Source organism: Mobula birostris, chromosome 4, assembly GCF_030028105.1.
Source record: "Mobula birostris isolate sMobBir1 chromosome 4, sMobBir1.hap1, whole genome shotgun sequence".
Taxonomy (NCBI): domain Eukaryota; kingdom Metazoa; phylum Chordata; class Chondrichthyes; order Myliobatiformes; family Myliobatidae; genus Mobula; species Mobula birostris.
The window spans coordinates 55,132,161-55,146,506 of record NC_092373.1 but is presented as its reverse complement, the minus strand read 5'-3'; the positions used below and the strand labels follow the sequence as shown (position 1 = coordinate 55,146,506).

At 44.6% G+C, this 14,346-nt stretch overlaps 1 long non-coding RNA gene across 2 annotated transcripts in view; it reads right to left on the bottom strand.

Moving 5' to 3' along the window:
- Positions 1-2,153: 2,153 nt before the first annotated feature.
- LOC140196347 (uncharacterized) overlaps positions 2,154-14,346 on the bottom strand; it is a 94,273-nt gene continuing 82,080 nt past the window's right edge. For both annotated transcript variants that reach the window (XR_011885685.1, XR_011885686.1), the window contains exon 3: positions 2,154-3,928. This is a non-coding gene — a long non-coding RNA (uncharacterized lncRNA). The remainder of the gene's footprint in view (positions 3,929-14,346) is intronic.

Sequence of the window (14,346 nt, the reverse complement as noted above, 5' to 3'; positions counted from 1 at the left end):
GTGGTGGCCAGTGCTATCACGTTTGCTGTTGTGTGCTGGGGCAGCAGGCTGAGGGTAGCAGACACCAAAAGAATCAACAAACTCATTCGTAAGGCCAGTGATGTTGTGGGGATGGAACTGGACTCTCTCACAGTGGCGTCTGAAAAGAGGATGCTGTCCAAGTTGCATGCCATCTTGGTCAATGTCTCCCATCCACTACATAATGTACTGGTTGGGCACAGGAGTACATTCAGCCAGAGACTCATTCCACCGAGATGCAGCATGGAGCATCATAGGAAGTCATTCCTGCCTGTGGCCATCAAACTTTACAACTCCTCCCTTGGAGGGTCAGACACCCTGAGCCAATAGGCTGGTCCTGGACTTATTTCATAATTTACATATTACTTTTTAACTATCTCTGGTTCTATTACTATTTATTATTTATGGTGCAACTGTAACAAAAACCAATTTCCCCCGGGATCAATAAAGTATGACTATGACTATGACTAATGTGGCCATACCTTTCCTGTTTCTCAGCTCCACCCATAAGGACTCAGTAGACAAGCCCTCTAATCTGTCCTGCCTGAGCACTGCTGTAATATTTTCCCTGACAAGCAATGTTACCCCCCCACCTTTCATTCCTCTGCCTCTATCACATCTGAAACATCGGAACCCTGGAATATTAAGCTGCCAGTCCTGCCCCTCCTGTGGCCAGGTTTCACTAATTGCTACAACATCATAATTCCACATGTCAATCCACACCCTCAACTTGTCTGCCTTCCCCGCAATACTCCTAGCATTGAAATATATACACCTCAGAAGATTTTACCACCACTCACAACCTTTCTATTTGCAGCTTTGCTTGAACTTTTAACGTCATTTATTTTCACCCCAGCCACACTTTCAGCTCTGGCACTCTGGTTCCCATCCCCCTGCAAATCTAGTTTAAAGCCTCCCCAATAGCACTAACAAACCTCCCTGAAAGGATATTGGTCCCCTTGTAGTTCAAGTGTAACCCATCTCTCTTGTACAGGTCCCACCTGCCCCAGAAGAAGTCCCAATGATCCTGAAATCTGAAACCCTGCCCCCTACACCAGTTCCTCAGCCACTTGTTCATCCTCCAAAGCATCCTACTCCTACCCTCACTGGCATGTAGCGCAGGTAGCAATCCTGAGATTACCACCCTCGAGGTCCTGCTTTTCAACTTCCTACTAAGCTCTCTATACTCACTGTCCAGGACCTCCTCACTCTTCCTTGCTATGTCATTGGTACCAATGTGCACCACGACATCTGGCTGATCACCCTCCCACTTCAGAGTGTCATGCAATCGATCAGAGACATCCTTGACCCTGGCACCTGGGAGGCAACAAACCATCCTGGATTCTCTGTCATGACCACAGAACCTCCTATCTGCACCTCTAACTATCGAGTCCCCTATCGCTACCGCTCTCCTCTTTTTCCACCCTCCCTTCTGCACTGCAGAGCCAGACTCAATGCCAGAGATCCGGCTACTGCAGCTTGTCCCAGGTAAGTCATCCCCTCCAACAGTATCCAATGCGGTATACTTGTTGTTGAGGGGAATGGCCACAGGAGAACCCTGTTCTGTCTGCCCTTTACTCTTCCCTCGCCTGACAGTGACCCAATTTCCTGTGCTTTGCAGCTTCTTTCGGTCTTGGACAGGACAACTTCCATACTAGGTTGTGACGCACTCTAGAAGAATGCTTTCTACGATGCATCTATAAAAATTAGTGAGGATTTTAGGGGACAGGCCATATTTCTTTAGTTTTCTCAGTAATGTGCAATTTTAGCTTTCTCACCAGACATATCCCTTCCTTCTTAAATCGATGCTGCTTTACCCTCATCATCTGATATCCTAGGTGCTTTGGCACTCCTACACCAAGACTGGTTCCAGCAACCTTTCCATTAATGACGCAAACAACAGGAATGCTGCAGATGCTGGAAATTCAAGCAACACACATTAAAGTTGCTGGTGAATGCAGCAGGCCAGGCAGCATCTCTAGGAAGAGGTACAGTCGACGTTTCAGGCCAAGACCCTTCGTCAGGACTTCGATGTGTCTTGCTTTCCATTATTGACGTTAGTTATGCAATATATGATTTCCTGCATCATTTAAATTAATGAAGTAATATTTGCAATTTATTTATCTAAAGGCACAATTCACAAATCTTTATTAAATATTCACAACTCATCCGCATTTGTCCCAGAAACCATTCCACACTAAACACAACCTTAAGTTTCATTACTTTCTCCATTGGACACATTGGGTTTGTCCCCTTGCTATAACTTAAATTTCTCACGCAGCACCAGTTTTGCCCTTTATTTATAGCTAAAGACTTACATATTACTTAATTACATTGCCATGTCTTATTGTTTTTTTTAAAAGAATCCCATTATATCTAGTAACACACACAAAATGCTGGAGGAACTCAGCAGGCCAGGCAGTATCTATGGAAAAGAGTAAACAGTGGACATTTCTGGCTGTGATCAGGTCATCAATTTTTTCCATGCAGAACTAAAGAAGTTTATTGTTCCTACTGACCTCAATATTAAAAGTATTCAAGTCACCATGATAAAGTGATGAACTTATAAACTTCCACAGATATGGAGTTTGCATTGGAAGTAGCAATGACATTTTTATATTCCGCTCCTTCTGCCAGTCAAACAGCTAGAACTGAGTGATAAGGACTGGAACTCACAAATCGCACATTCTAAGGTTGACCTCTACCATGAAAAAGCAATTGCCTCTGTCGCAGCATTGACTATTTCCTTCAGCTTTCAGCAGTTCAGTTTTTTTTTAACTCCTTCTGACATAATGGACCAAAACTAATTCCAGCCAACTGTCAGCAAGGCATCTATAAAATAGCAAAACTAACAAGAGCAAATCACGAAAAGAGAAACAAAAGAAAAATTATCTTCTCCTATTTGTGTATCTCCTTTATGTGGCTTGGGACAGAATATCACAGCTTTTGGCTGAGCTTCAAATAATATAACCAAATACAAATGAACCTTTGTGATTTGTACAATTCATGAAACCACCAGATATATTTGATGTGAACAAATGAACTTCAATACAACTGTTTCCAATTTCAGTATTGTAGAAAAAGCCCAAGAAAGAAACATTAGCCATTGTAGCTTAGATCCTAAAAATACAGATTCAAATGCTACAATTGTGAACCCAGTATCGTCTGTCTTTCTAAATCCAAATAATTATTTCAGCTTAAAAGGAACATTTCCCCAGTGCTGTGGAAATTTAACTCAAGTGTATGGTGCAGTCCCTTTTGCCTACAACCTTTGTAGCCTACACTTCTGTAACGCCAGTCAAATGGAAAAGGTGATGGCCTTTGCAGATAGATTGATGACAGGAAGGAGAAATTATAATGCAAGGGGCATATAGTATGGTATTGTTAAGGTATTTATAACAAGAAGGGAGAACAAATCAGATGACAGCAAAGGGACTGACATGCAGTAAGGATATGATTGAATGTACTGAGTGAGTCTTGGTTCAGAATGTGAAGATGGAGAGGATGCTTATGGGATTGAGTGTCTGTGAATTCAAAGAAATACACTTGTTTCTCTTGGTCAATGCCAAAAAGAGCTTCAAGCCTTTCCCTTGTTGGATTTCCTCAGGGAAACCTGACACCAGCAGCTAAATGTTGAAATCATGTTAAAATAAAAGCATGCAGCCTTTCGTAGAAGTATATTGGTCAACCAATCTGTCCCAGAGAGTGAATTTGTCACTCGTCCTGTCTCCATTACAACCAGCATTGTCCGAGTTGGAGGAAAGTTGGTATCATGTTTGACTCTTTCTTTTAAAGACGCTTGCTTACAATCCTGCATAAGTGAACCTCGCATTCCCAAACATCATGGACAGCGAGCAACGATGCAATCTTCAATGTATCCTTTATAGTGGCAATTACAGGACGATAGAACCTGAAAAATATTACATTTTGTTAACAAATTTCAGAATGCTATTCTTCCTCCAGAGCAGGGGTTCCCAACGTTTTTTATATCGTGGACCAATGTCATTAAGCAAATGGACCACAGGTTGGGGACCCCTGCCCTGGAGAAAGTTATACTTCATTGGTTTAAAGGTGCTGCAAAGCCACCAACAATAATTGCAAATCAGTGTACATCTTTACAGAAGACTGGATAAGAGACAAAAGTCAATTTTGCTGCATTCATGGAGAGCAACAGTGCAAGGGAAATTCCAACAGACAAAACAATAAAATTGCTTCTAACACACACCAGGTGAATCACTGTCTAAAGAGAAGTTGCGTCTCAGGAATGCAGCTCATCACCTCACATCCCTACATAAGCTGACTGCTAGTGTCATTTGTCAACTTTCTTCACATCAGACTTGACAAATACTAGTTAATCAAATCCATGGTCTGGATGCTCCTTCAGTACTGTGCTAATAGCAACACTCCTAGGTGTCAGTCCTTCTGGGGTTTATGTTTCGTGAATGTGACAAGAATACACATAGATTAAGATATAGCTGTCCTGGGCTGGCACCAGTGGAATCAGCAGTTGGTCTGCCACCTGTCTTCAGGAGAGAGAGTAACAGAAGGAGGGAGCTGTCAAGAGCGGCTCCCCCTTTGAACCCTGAACTGTTTGAAGTGATGGAAAGGCGATACCCCAGCAGGGGGATAAAAAGGGACAGGTTCGCTAAGGCAGGACACACACGACACCCGAGGTAACAAGACCCTGGAAGCGGTGCGTCTCTCACAAGTCGGTGGGAAGTACCAGGCCATAAACGCATAGGGTGGAAAGGCACGATCGGCGGGAACCTAGTGTGTGTCCACCCTTGCCTGGGTGCCAGGTTCACCGCAGGGAAACGATCGTATCTGGACACGGAGGGGTCACGGTCGGTGACCTCAGGTGACATCACAAAGGACTCGCCCGAAAGCTGACTGCGATGGTCTGTCTGGAAGCCTTGAATATTCATTCGTTTTTGCTCTCTCTCTCCTTCCCCCCACCATCCATCGCCACGGCAGCGATTACTGCGAACTGAACTGAACTAACTTGAACTGAACTGTGCGTTACTTTGAAACTGGTCATTTACCCCTAGACAACGATAGAGCTTGATTGATCCTGTTATCTTAATTCTGTGTACATGTATGTTTATCATTGCTGAACTGTTGCATTCATTATCCTTTTGATTAGAGTACTGCGTTGCTTGTTTCTTTAATAAAACTTTCTTAGTTCTAGTAATCCAGACTCCAACTGAGTGATCCATTTCTGCTGGTTTGGCAATCCAGTTATGGGGTACGTAAGATAAGTGGGGTTCTCGTCCACGATTTTGAACGCTAAATTTGGGACGGAGTAAATTGATTGGGTCAAAATTCCCGAAAGAAAGAAAAGACAAACAGCAGAAATGGAGACTGAGGAAATTATAAAGGCGCCGACCTTGGAGGCATTAGAGGATGCCAGGAAATCAGAAATGGTAGCTGTGGCCAAACGGTTGAATCTTGCTAAGGGGAAGTCGACAATGAGGAGAGAGGAGATACACGGAGCTATCGTAGAGCACTATGTATCTAAAGGTGTGTTTCCCCAAGGCGAGCTGGAGGTGGTGTCTATTGAAAAACCTGCTGGAGACGCGGTACAGGTGCAGCTTGAAAAACTGAGACTCGAGCACGAGTTCCGGGTACAGCAGTTAGAACACGAAGAGAAGCAGTTAGAAAGGCGGGAGAAAGAGAGAGAGTTAGAAAGGCGGGAGAAAGAGAGAGAGTTAGAAAGGCAGGAGAAAGAGAGAGAGTTAGAAAGGTGGGAGAAAGAGAAACAGTTAGAAAGGCAGGAGAGAGAGAGAGACAGCTGGAGCGAGAGGAGAAACAGAGGGAAAGGGAATTCGAGCTGGAGAAGTTAAAGATAAGGGCAGAGCAGGGGCCCGTGCCGAACCAAGGTGGAAGGTTCCGGGTGACCCAGGAGGTTAGGCTGGTTCCCCCATTTGACAACACCAACGTGGATCGTTACTTTCTCCATTTCGAAAAAGTGGCTATAAGTCAGGACTGGCCGAGGGATAAGTGGGTTGTTTTGCTTCAGAGTGTACTGAAAGGGAAAGCCCAAGAAGCTTACTCAGCTTTGTCCGCGGAAGATGCCCAGAGGTATGAGGTGGTGAAAGAGGCCATCCTCAGGATTTATGAGTTGGTCCTGGAGGCATACCGGCAGAGGTTCTGGAATGCGAGGAAGCAGTGGGACCGCACGTATTTAGAGTTTGCCCGTGAGATGCAGACATATTGTGAGCGTTGGTGCGCCTCAAAGGGGGTAGAGGGAGATTATGACAGACTGCTACAGCTGATCCTGATTGAGCAGTTTAAAGGTTGTGTCCCTGAGGGTATGAGACCCTACCTAGATGAGAAAGAGGCAGCCACGTTAGCCGCAACTGCTAAGTTAGCGGATGAGTATGCGTTGACGCATAAAATGAAGTTTGCCCCGAGTAAAGGCTACCAGAAGGGTAGTCAGGACGGCGGGGAGAGTCCGCCAGAAAAGTCAGAAAGTAAGTCGGGGACTAGTGAGAAGGATAAGGTAGACCGGGAGCAGTCTGGTAGGAAGTCTCCTGGGGTCGTCTGTTATAATTGCGAGAAAGTCGGACACTTTGCGTCCAGGTGCTTTGCCCCAAAGAAGGAGACGGGAGAAGGAAAAATGGTGATTTTGACTGGCTGTATCGAGCTGGTAAACGAACCGCTAGGACAGGACAGGTCTGCCAAAGTTAAGGAAGGGAGCGAGAAGTTTATCTCGGCCGGATTGCTGTCAGTGAAGGAGGGGTTAAAACCAGTTCCAGTGCGGATCTGAAGAGACACGGGAGCGTGTCAGTCACTAATACTGTAGAGTGTATTAGAATTTAGCTCAGAGACCCAGACTGGGGAGGTCAAGGTCAAAGGTATTGGAGAAGGGACAGAGACAGTCCCTTTGCACCAGGTACACTTACAAAGCACCCTGGTCTCTTGACTAGTCACGATCGGGGTGAGGTCCGAATTACCGATGAAAGGCGTGGAAGTCTTGCTCGGTAATGACCTCGCCGGGGGAATCATGTTCGAAGCAGTGAGATTGACAGGTCAGCCTGCCAGCATTGAGGCCCCGCCCATGGACTCACAGGTTCATCACGGGACTGCGGTAGTAAATTTAGCTGAGACGTTTCTGCCAGCCTTGTACAAGAAGGCGGTAGAAAGTGAAAAGAAGGAGTGTAGTGAGACAAGAGGTAGTGAGGGAGCTGGGACAGATGTAGCAGTAGCCAGGAAAAAATTTGTGCAGGCACAGGAGCGAGAGGAGGGGCTGATGGTTTTGGCAGAGACAGCTCTCTCTGACACAGACTTAACAAGGGAACTAGTAGGCTATTGTGTGGAGGAGGAAGTGCTAAGGAAGCAAGGGAGACCAAGTGCCGTGCCCGCATATGAGGAATGGGGGGTGGTGCAAAAGAGTTATGGGGATGAGATTTTTAACCCGGCCACCAAGGTACACCAAGGTGGACATTTTGCAGTGCTGGAGGAAACAGTTGGTGGAATCATGAAAGAGGTTTACCGGCTGCCCAGGGGGAAGGATGTTATTGATTATGACCAATGCGAACTGAGACGGTCACAGGCTTTTGATATGCTAACAAACCTAGTCGGTGTTAGCGCGGAAATCAATGAAGCTAGGGTCTCCCCGATAAAAGAAAAAAATCATTTTGAAAAGATGAGTATGGTATCGACCAGATGGGAGAAGGCTATTGTTTTGGCCAGGTCTGCTGATAAGGTCTCTCCTTTAATCCCCAAACAAAGCGACTCTTTAGGAGAAGTAATTAAACGACTCGCACCCGTGTGTTTGATTGTCCCGAGGCGATGCAAAGAACTGGGACGTTGGGTGGTGGCTGTTACACTAGGTTAGCCTAGTAAACAACAGCCATATAGAATGAGTAATTCAGTGACGAAAGGGCTGACGAACACAGAGGTGTGTATTGGCAATTTAATACGGCTGTCTGAAGCCAGTTTGATAGTGAACTTTGAAAAAAATGAGTTCGGCCACACGAAAGTCACTTACCTGGGAATTGTGGTGACACAGGGGCAGCTGGCAGCGATGCAAGCTACAGTGCAGGCTATCGCTGACCTCCCATCCCCGACAGACAAGAGGGCCCTCAGAAGGCTCTTGGAGATGGTGGGGTACTGTAGGAAGTTTTGCAATAACTCTGCAGTCACTACCCCTCCCCCTCCTACTAAGCCCTTGCGAGAGAAAACTAAGTCGGAATGGGACGACCCTTGTTATTGTGGTCCGGGACAAAACCAAATGAGAGGTTACATTGATCGCAATTCATCAGTGTTCTTGGCCACTATGAAGTTTGCTAAGTTGGAGCCTGGTCTAAGGGATTATTAATAACACATATAAAAGGAACAGAAAATGTGATGGCTGACTGTCTGTCGGGTGTTGACAACTTCAAACTCGCTGTATTGGCCAAATAGCTGATAAAGATGTATATTTGTGTGTGTATCAAATAATGTATTCATGTTTGTAATTTTTACCCCCCGGTAAAAATCCTTAAAGGGGGGAAGTGTGACAAGAATACACATAGATTAAGATATAGCTGTCCTGTGCTGGCACCAGTGGAATCAGCAGTTGGTCTGCCACCTGTCTTCAGGAGAGAGAGAGATAAGGAAAACAATGCAGCAGCATTTGGAGATGTTAATGAAGGGATGGGAGAGAGTAACGGAAGGAGAGCTGTCAAGAGCGGCTCCCCCTTTGAACCCTGAACTGTTTGAAGTGATGGACAGGCGATACCCCAGCAGGGGGATAAAAAGGGACAGGTTCGCTAAGGCAGCACACACACGACACCCGAGGTAACAAGACCCTGGAAGCGGTGCGTCTCTCACAAGTCGGTGGGAAGTACCGGGCCATAAACGCACAGGGTGGAAAGGCACGATCGGTGGGAACCTAGTGTGTGTCCACCCTTGCCTGGGTGCCAGGTTCAGCGCAGGGAAACGATCGTATCTGGACACGGAGGGATCACGGTCGGTGACCTCAGGTGACATCACAAAGGACTCGCCCGAAAGCTGACTGCGAAGGTCTGTCTGGAAGCCTTGAATATTCATTTGTTTTTGCTCTCTCTCTCCTTCCCCCCCACCATCCATCGCTACGGCAGCGATTACTGCGAACTGAACTGAGCTAACTTGAACTGAACTGTGTGTTACTTTGAAACTGATCATTTACCCCTAGACAACGATAGAGCTTGATTGATCCTGTTATCTTAATTCTGTGTACATGTATGTTTATCATTGCTGAACTGTTGCATTCATTATCCTTTTGATTAGAGTACTGTGTTGCTTGTTTCTTTAATAAAACTTTCTTAGTTCTAGTAATCCAGACTCCAACTGAGTGATCCATTTCTGCTGGTTTGGCAACCCGGTTACAGGGTACGTAACATGAAGTACTGAATAAATAAGCTTTTAATGTATCTGTGTTCCATTGTTTGGTTGCAGATGATAACAACATTCAGGAGATACAAAAAAGATGAGTATGTATATTCAAATGGATCCCCAAACTGACTATAAAGCTCCTACAAACAAAGCTACAACTTTAATAAGGGTCTCGGCCCGAAACGCCGACTGTACCTCCTCCTAGAGATGCTGCCTGGCCTGCTGCATTCACCAGCAACTTTGATGTGTGTTGCTACAACTTTAATGTTATTTTAAAGGCAACATATTACATAAAATTATCCTAAATATGGCAGGATCAATTTAGCTGTAAGGATCAGCATATGAAAAAAGTTCCAACCCTCTTGAATGATCAGTAAAATAAGATCTTCAGTATCACAAGTTGTTTCCAAAGTTGAATAAAATATTTACCAGTACTGAGATAAAAATGAAAAAAATACTAAAAGAGAAAGCTAAATGAAAATGAAAGGGAAGGATGTCACCAGATAGTTTAAAGATGACACCAGAATAAAAAGTTATGCGATTTCCTTCCAAAGGCAGCAGGGTTGGAGTGCTCCACCAGGGGGCAGTGTGGCATGGCATCCAGCCCCCTCCTCCTCCACCCCAGTATTCACTCGGCAGAAGACAAGCTGTACTGTGGTCTACTGCAGATTTCTGTGGCATTCATGGACCCAGGATCTGGACTAGCTTTTTGCAAGACTGCAGACTCGCCTGTTGACAGCTGCCACGAGAGAGACATCAAAGCTAGTGTGCTTCACTGGGGCGGGGGGGGGGGTGGCGCGGTGTCCAAGCTGGCATCGGTGCTGCCTCCAGCAGAAGACAAGCTGTATTGTGGTCGACTGCAGAATTCTGTGGCGTTCGTGGACTCAGGATCTGGACTATATTTTTTTTTGCATGGCTGTATTTTACTGATATCTTGCTATCTTACATGTTCTATGTGTGTTTTGTGCTGTGTGTGACTGTTGGTTCTGTGCTTTGCACCTTGACCCAGTGTAACATTGTCTTGTTTGGCTGTACTCATGTATGGTGGAATGACAACTAAACCTGAATCCAACAGAAGCCAGCTTCCCACTATTACTCAGGTAGAAAATTATAGGTTTCATCCATTTATTCTCAACACTCCTGAATTAAATGTTCCTGTTGGTTTTTCTTTGTCTCCCTTTCCCAGCTTTTTGTCAGCTGAGTGTTCTTATACATCTCTTCCCAACTGTGACTGGAGCCTATGTGACAATATACACTCAGTGGCCTCTTTGTTAGGTACCTCCTGTACCAAATAAAGTAACCTCTAGGACTATTTTTGTGATCTTCTGCTCCTGTAGCACATCCACTTTGAGGTTCAAGGTGTCGTGCATTCAGCGGTAGTCTCCTGCACACCACTGTTGGTTATTTGAGTTACACCTTCCTGTCAATTTGAATCAGTCTGGCATTCTCCTCTGATCCTTCTTGTTAAAAAGGAGTTTTCATCCAGAGATCTGCTGCTCACTGGATGCTTTTTGTTGTTCCTCGTACCATTCTCTGTAAACTTGAGAGACTATTGCGCATGAGAATCCCTGGAGATCAGCCGATCCTCAGATGTTCAAGCCACTCCATTATTCGCCAGCAATCATTCCATGGTCAAAGTCTTCCCCATTCTGATCTTTGGTCTGAATAACAACTGAACCACTTGACCATGTCTGGATGCTTTTATGGATTGAGTTGCTGCCACAAGCTTGGCTGATTAGGTACTTGCATTAATGAGGTGTACATAAGTACCTAACAAAGGGGCCATTGAGTGCATATCCAACACAATGCAGCTCATATTTAGATGCCACTTCTGCAAAATTCACTTGTATGACTTGGGCAACTCGTGCAGAAGAAGCAAGTCTACCTAGCCAATCTGAGGTCTGCTTCAGCATGACTTAGAGGGGATCTACTTACCCAAGCAGGTCCAAATCTGTAGAGCTTGGTTCCCTACATACCATCCAGGTACCCAGTCATCACCGTGCCAATCACTCCCCATCGCCCCACTCCTGCCAAGAACCTGTGATCAAAATATCCTCACCCTCAGCTCTGATCCTAACATGAATTCCTGATCCCTTTGATGGAAACTCTGCCCTGCCCCTTTCCCCTCTCCTATGTACACATCTTCCCCTGTGACCAACCCTGCATTTCTAAATAGGATGCAGGTAAGTAAAGGATGGTGAGCGAGGAAAAGGCTTTACATTCTCAAAATATGCAAATCCTGCTCAATTTCACACAATCCCCCAGGGCTCTTTGCACAATATAATTCTGCAGCCAGTAAGGGGAAGGAATTGCGCACATGACACGGGCATTAAACTGTCAGTGAAATCCTACTTCAAGGCCACAGAAGTCTGAAATACAACTTGAAATAGGCGTCCACTTCTCTACAATTATAGATGTGACCAAAGTAACATTTCACAACTCAGTTTAATTTGTATAGAATTTTGCTCTTGGGTCCCAATCTTTCATTCAAATTTGCCTGATCTGAGGCCATCTTTGGTGCATAATCTGTGGAGTCATGCTAACTGCATATAATTAGAGACTGCCCCCCCGAGCTTCCTTTTGTCGGGAGCAATAGTGATTGATGATGATGCTGGCACAAATGTTAGTGGGAATTTCATGATAAATAATGTTGAGTAGCATCAGGCAACAAGCGTCAGTAGAATGAAAAAACGGCTGAAGTCCCTTCTGTGGTTTATTGCCATCTGGAGCTACAGCAGGAGATGGAACATTCACATCAATCACCATCCATCCCAAACACACCCCCCACTGTCACAAAGGGAATTACAATCATTGGTTATACAATAGGACACTGGGGAGCTTGGGTGGTTAAAGTTTTGTTTTGGAAAAAGAAACATCTTAACTTCTCCAGAGGCAGCTGGCCACACAGCCTGGCAATGGGCAAATAACAAAAAATTTCCACCCATTCTAAACCTCTCCATAGGCTGACAAATATCACCCCCAGAAAAATGTTACTGGAATCATTGATGGCTTCTGCAGACAGCTTAAGCAGCACTTTGTCAGGTCAATGGGACAGATATTTGTCTGCGTCCACTTTTCTGTGTTTAAAGCACAAGACTGAAAGTAGTCAGCAATTGCTCCACAGATCTGCCAAAACTATAAATATCATTTTCAGGTGCCTTTACCTACCGGCTGCCATCAGGCACAGGCAACGACTCAGACTGTGGAACCAGGAGGGTGGGTTTAGGGGCTGATGGAAAAGTAGCTTGTATTCTTCCCTGCTCTATAGAATGATTTCAGTATTATTACTAACTAGTTGGAGCCATGGTCATGGCTTAAAATATCCTGCTGGTGTTAGTGATAAATAGGTGCTTTGCCTCATAGATTTTAGAGACATAGATGCTACAACCCAAAAAAAACCCACCAGCAAATGCCCAAGAACTAATGTAGAGTTAATTATGAAAAGGGAAATGGTATGAAAAAGAAAAATCATTGTGACCGTATGTTTTAAATTTGAATGAGCAACTCAAACTAGAGAAGAAATAATTGAGTCCTTGTATTTTTTTTTGCAGAACTAGAGGGTGGCAAATACAGCACCAGCGATCAAGATCCAATTCCCACTGCAGTCTGGAAGTTTCTATATGTCCTCCCATGACTGCGTAGGTTTCCTCTGGGTGTTCCAGTTCCCTCCCACATTCCAAAGTCATATGGGTTTGTGTGGGCATGTTATATTGGCAGCAGAATCATCACGTCTCTTGCCGTCGCATCACAGCACATCCTCGGACTGTCTTCATCATTGATACAAACTACGCATTTTGCTGTATATGCCGATGTGCATGTGACAAATAAGGCTAATTTATCCTTTAATATTTTACATGAAACAGTGAAGCATTCGAATCGTGGTGTGCAGCTACACAGAAACAGATACAATGGATCCACAGATTCAATTATACCAGTTTGCACTTTTAAAAAAGAAAGTTCTCTCTTCTAATCTATATGATTCCAAACCCCTTCCCCCCACCCCCCCATACCTCACTGGGCATATTTGAGTACCAGTGGCAGTTTGCCACACAAATCTCATCAAAAATGAAATACTATGCTGAGCATATTATACAGGACATGAAAAGCCCAGAATATTCTAAGCTGCAACATTGTATTTCCAATTAAGTAAAAGCACCAATATTTATATCTTATGTTCTTTAAACTGAGAACATGATAGACAAAGATTCATTAGGGATAATCAGCACAGCCTTGTGCATGGGAAATCATGTCTCATAAATAAGACCATAAGATAAGGGAGCAGAATCAGGCCAGATGGCCCATCAAGTCTGCTCTGCCATTTCACCTTTGCTGATCCATTTTTCCTCTCAGCACCAACCTCCTGCCTTCTCCTTGTATCCCTTCATGCACAGACCAAACAAGAATCTGTCAACGGCTGTCTTAAATGTACAAAAATTACTTGGTTTCCACAGCTGTCTGTGGCAACAAATTCCGTAGATTCACCACTCTCTGGCTAAATAAATTCCTCCTCATCTCTGTTCTAAAGGACGCCCCTCTATTCTGAGGCTGTGTCCTCTGGGCTTAGACACTCCCCCCATAGGAAACATCCTCTCCATATTCACTCTATCAAGGCCTTTCATCATTCAATTGATTTCAATGAGGTCACCCCTTAATCTTCCAGGCCCAGAGCCATCAAATTTCTTCATATGGTAATCCTGGAATCAGTTTCATGAACCTCCTTTGAACTGTCTCCAGTTTCAGCATATCCTTTCTGAGATAAGGGGCCCAAAACAGTTCACAATGCTCCAAGGCCTCACCAGTGCTTTATAAAGTCTCAGCATTACATCTTTGCCTTTGTATTCTAGTCCTCTTGAAATGAATGCTAACATTGCATTTGCCTTCCTCACTACAGACTCAACCTGCAAATTAACCTTTAGGGAATCCTGCACGAGGATTCCCAAGTCCCTTTGCACCTCAGATTTTGTATTT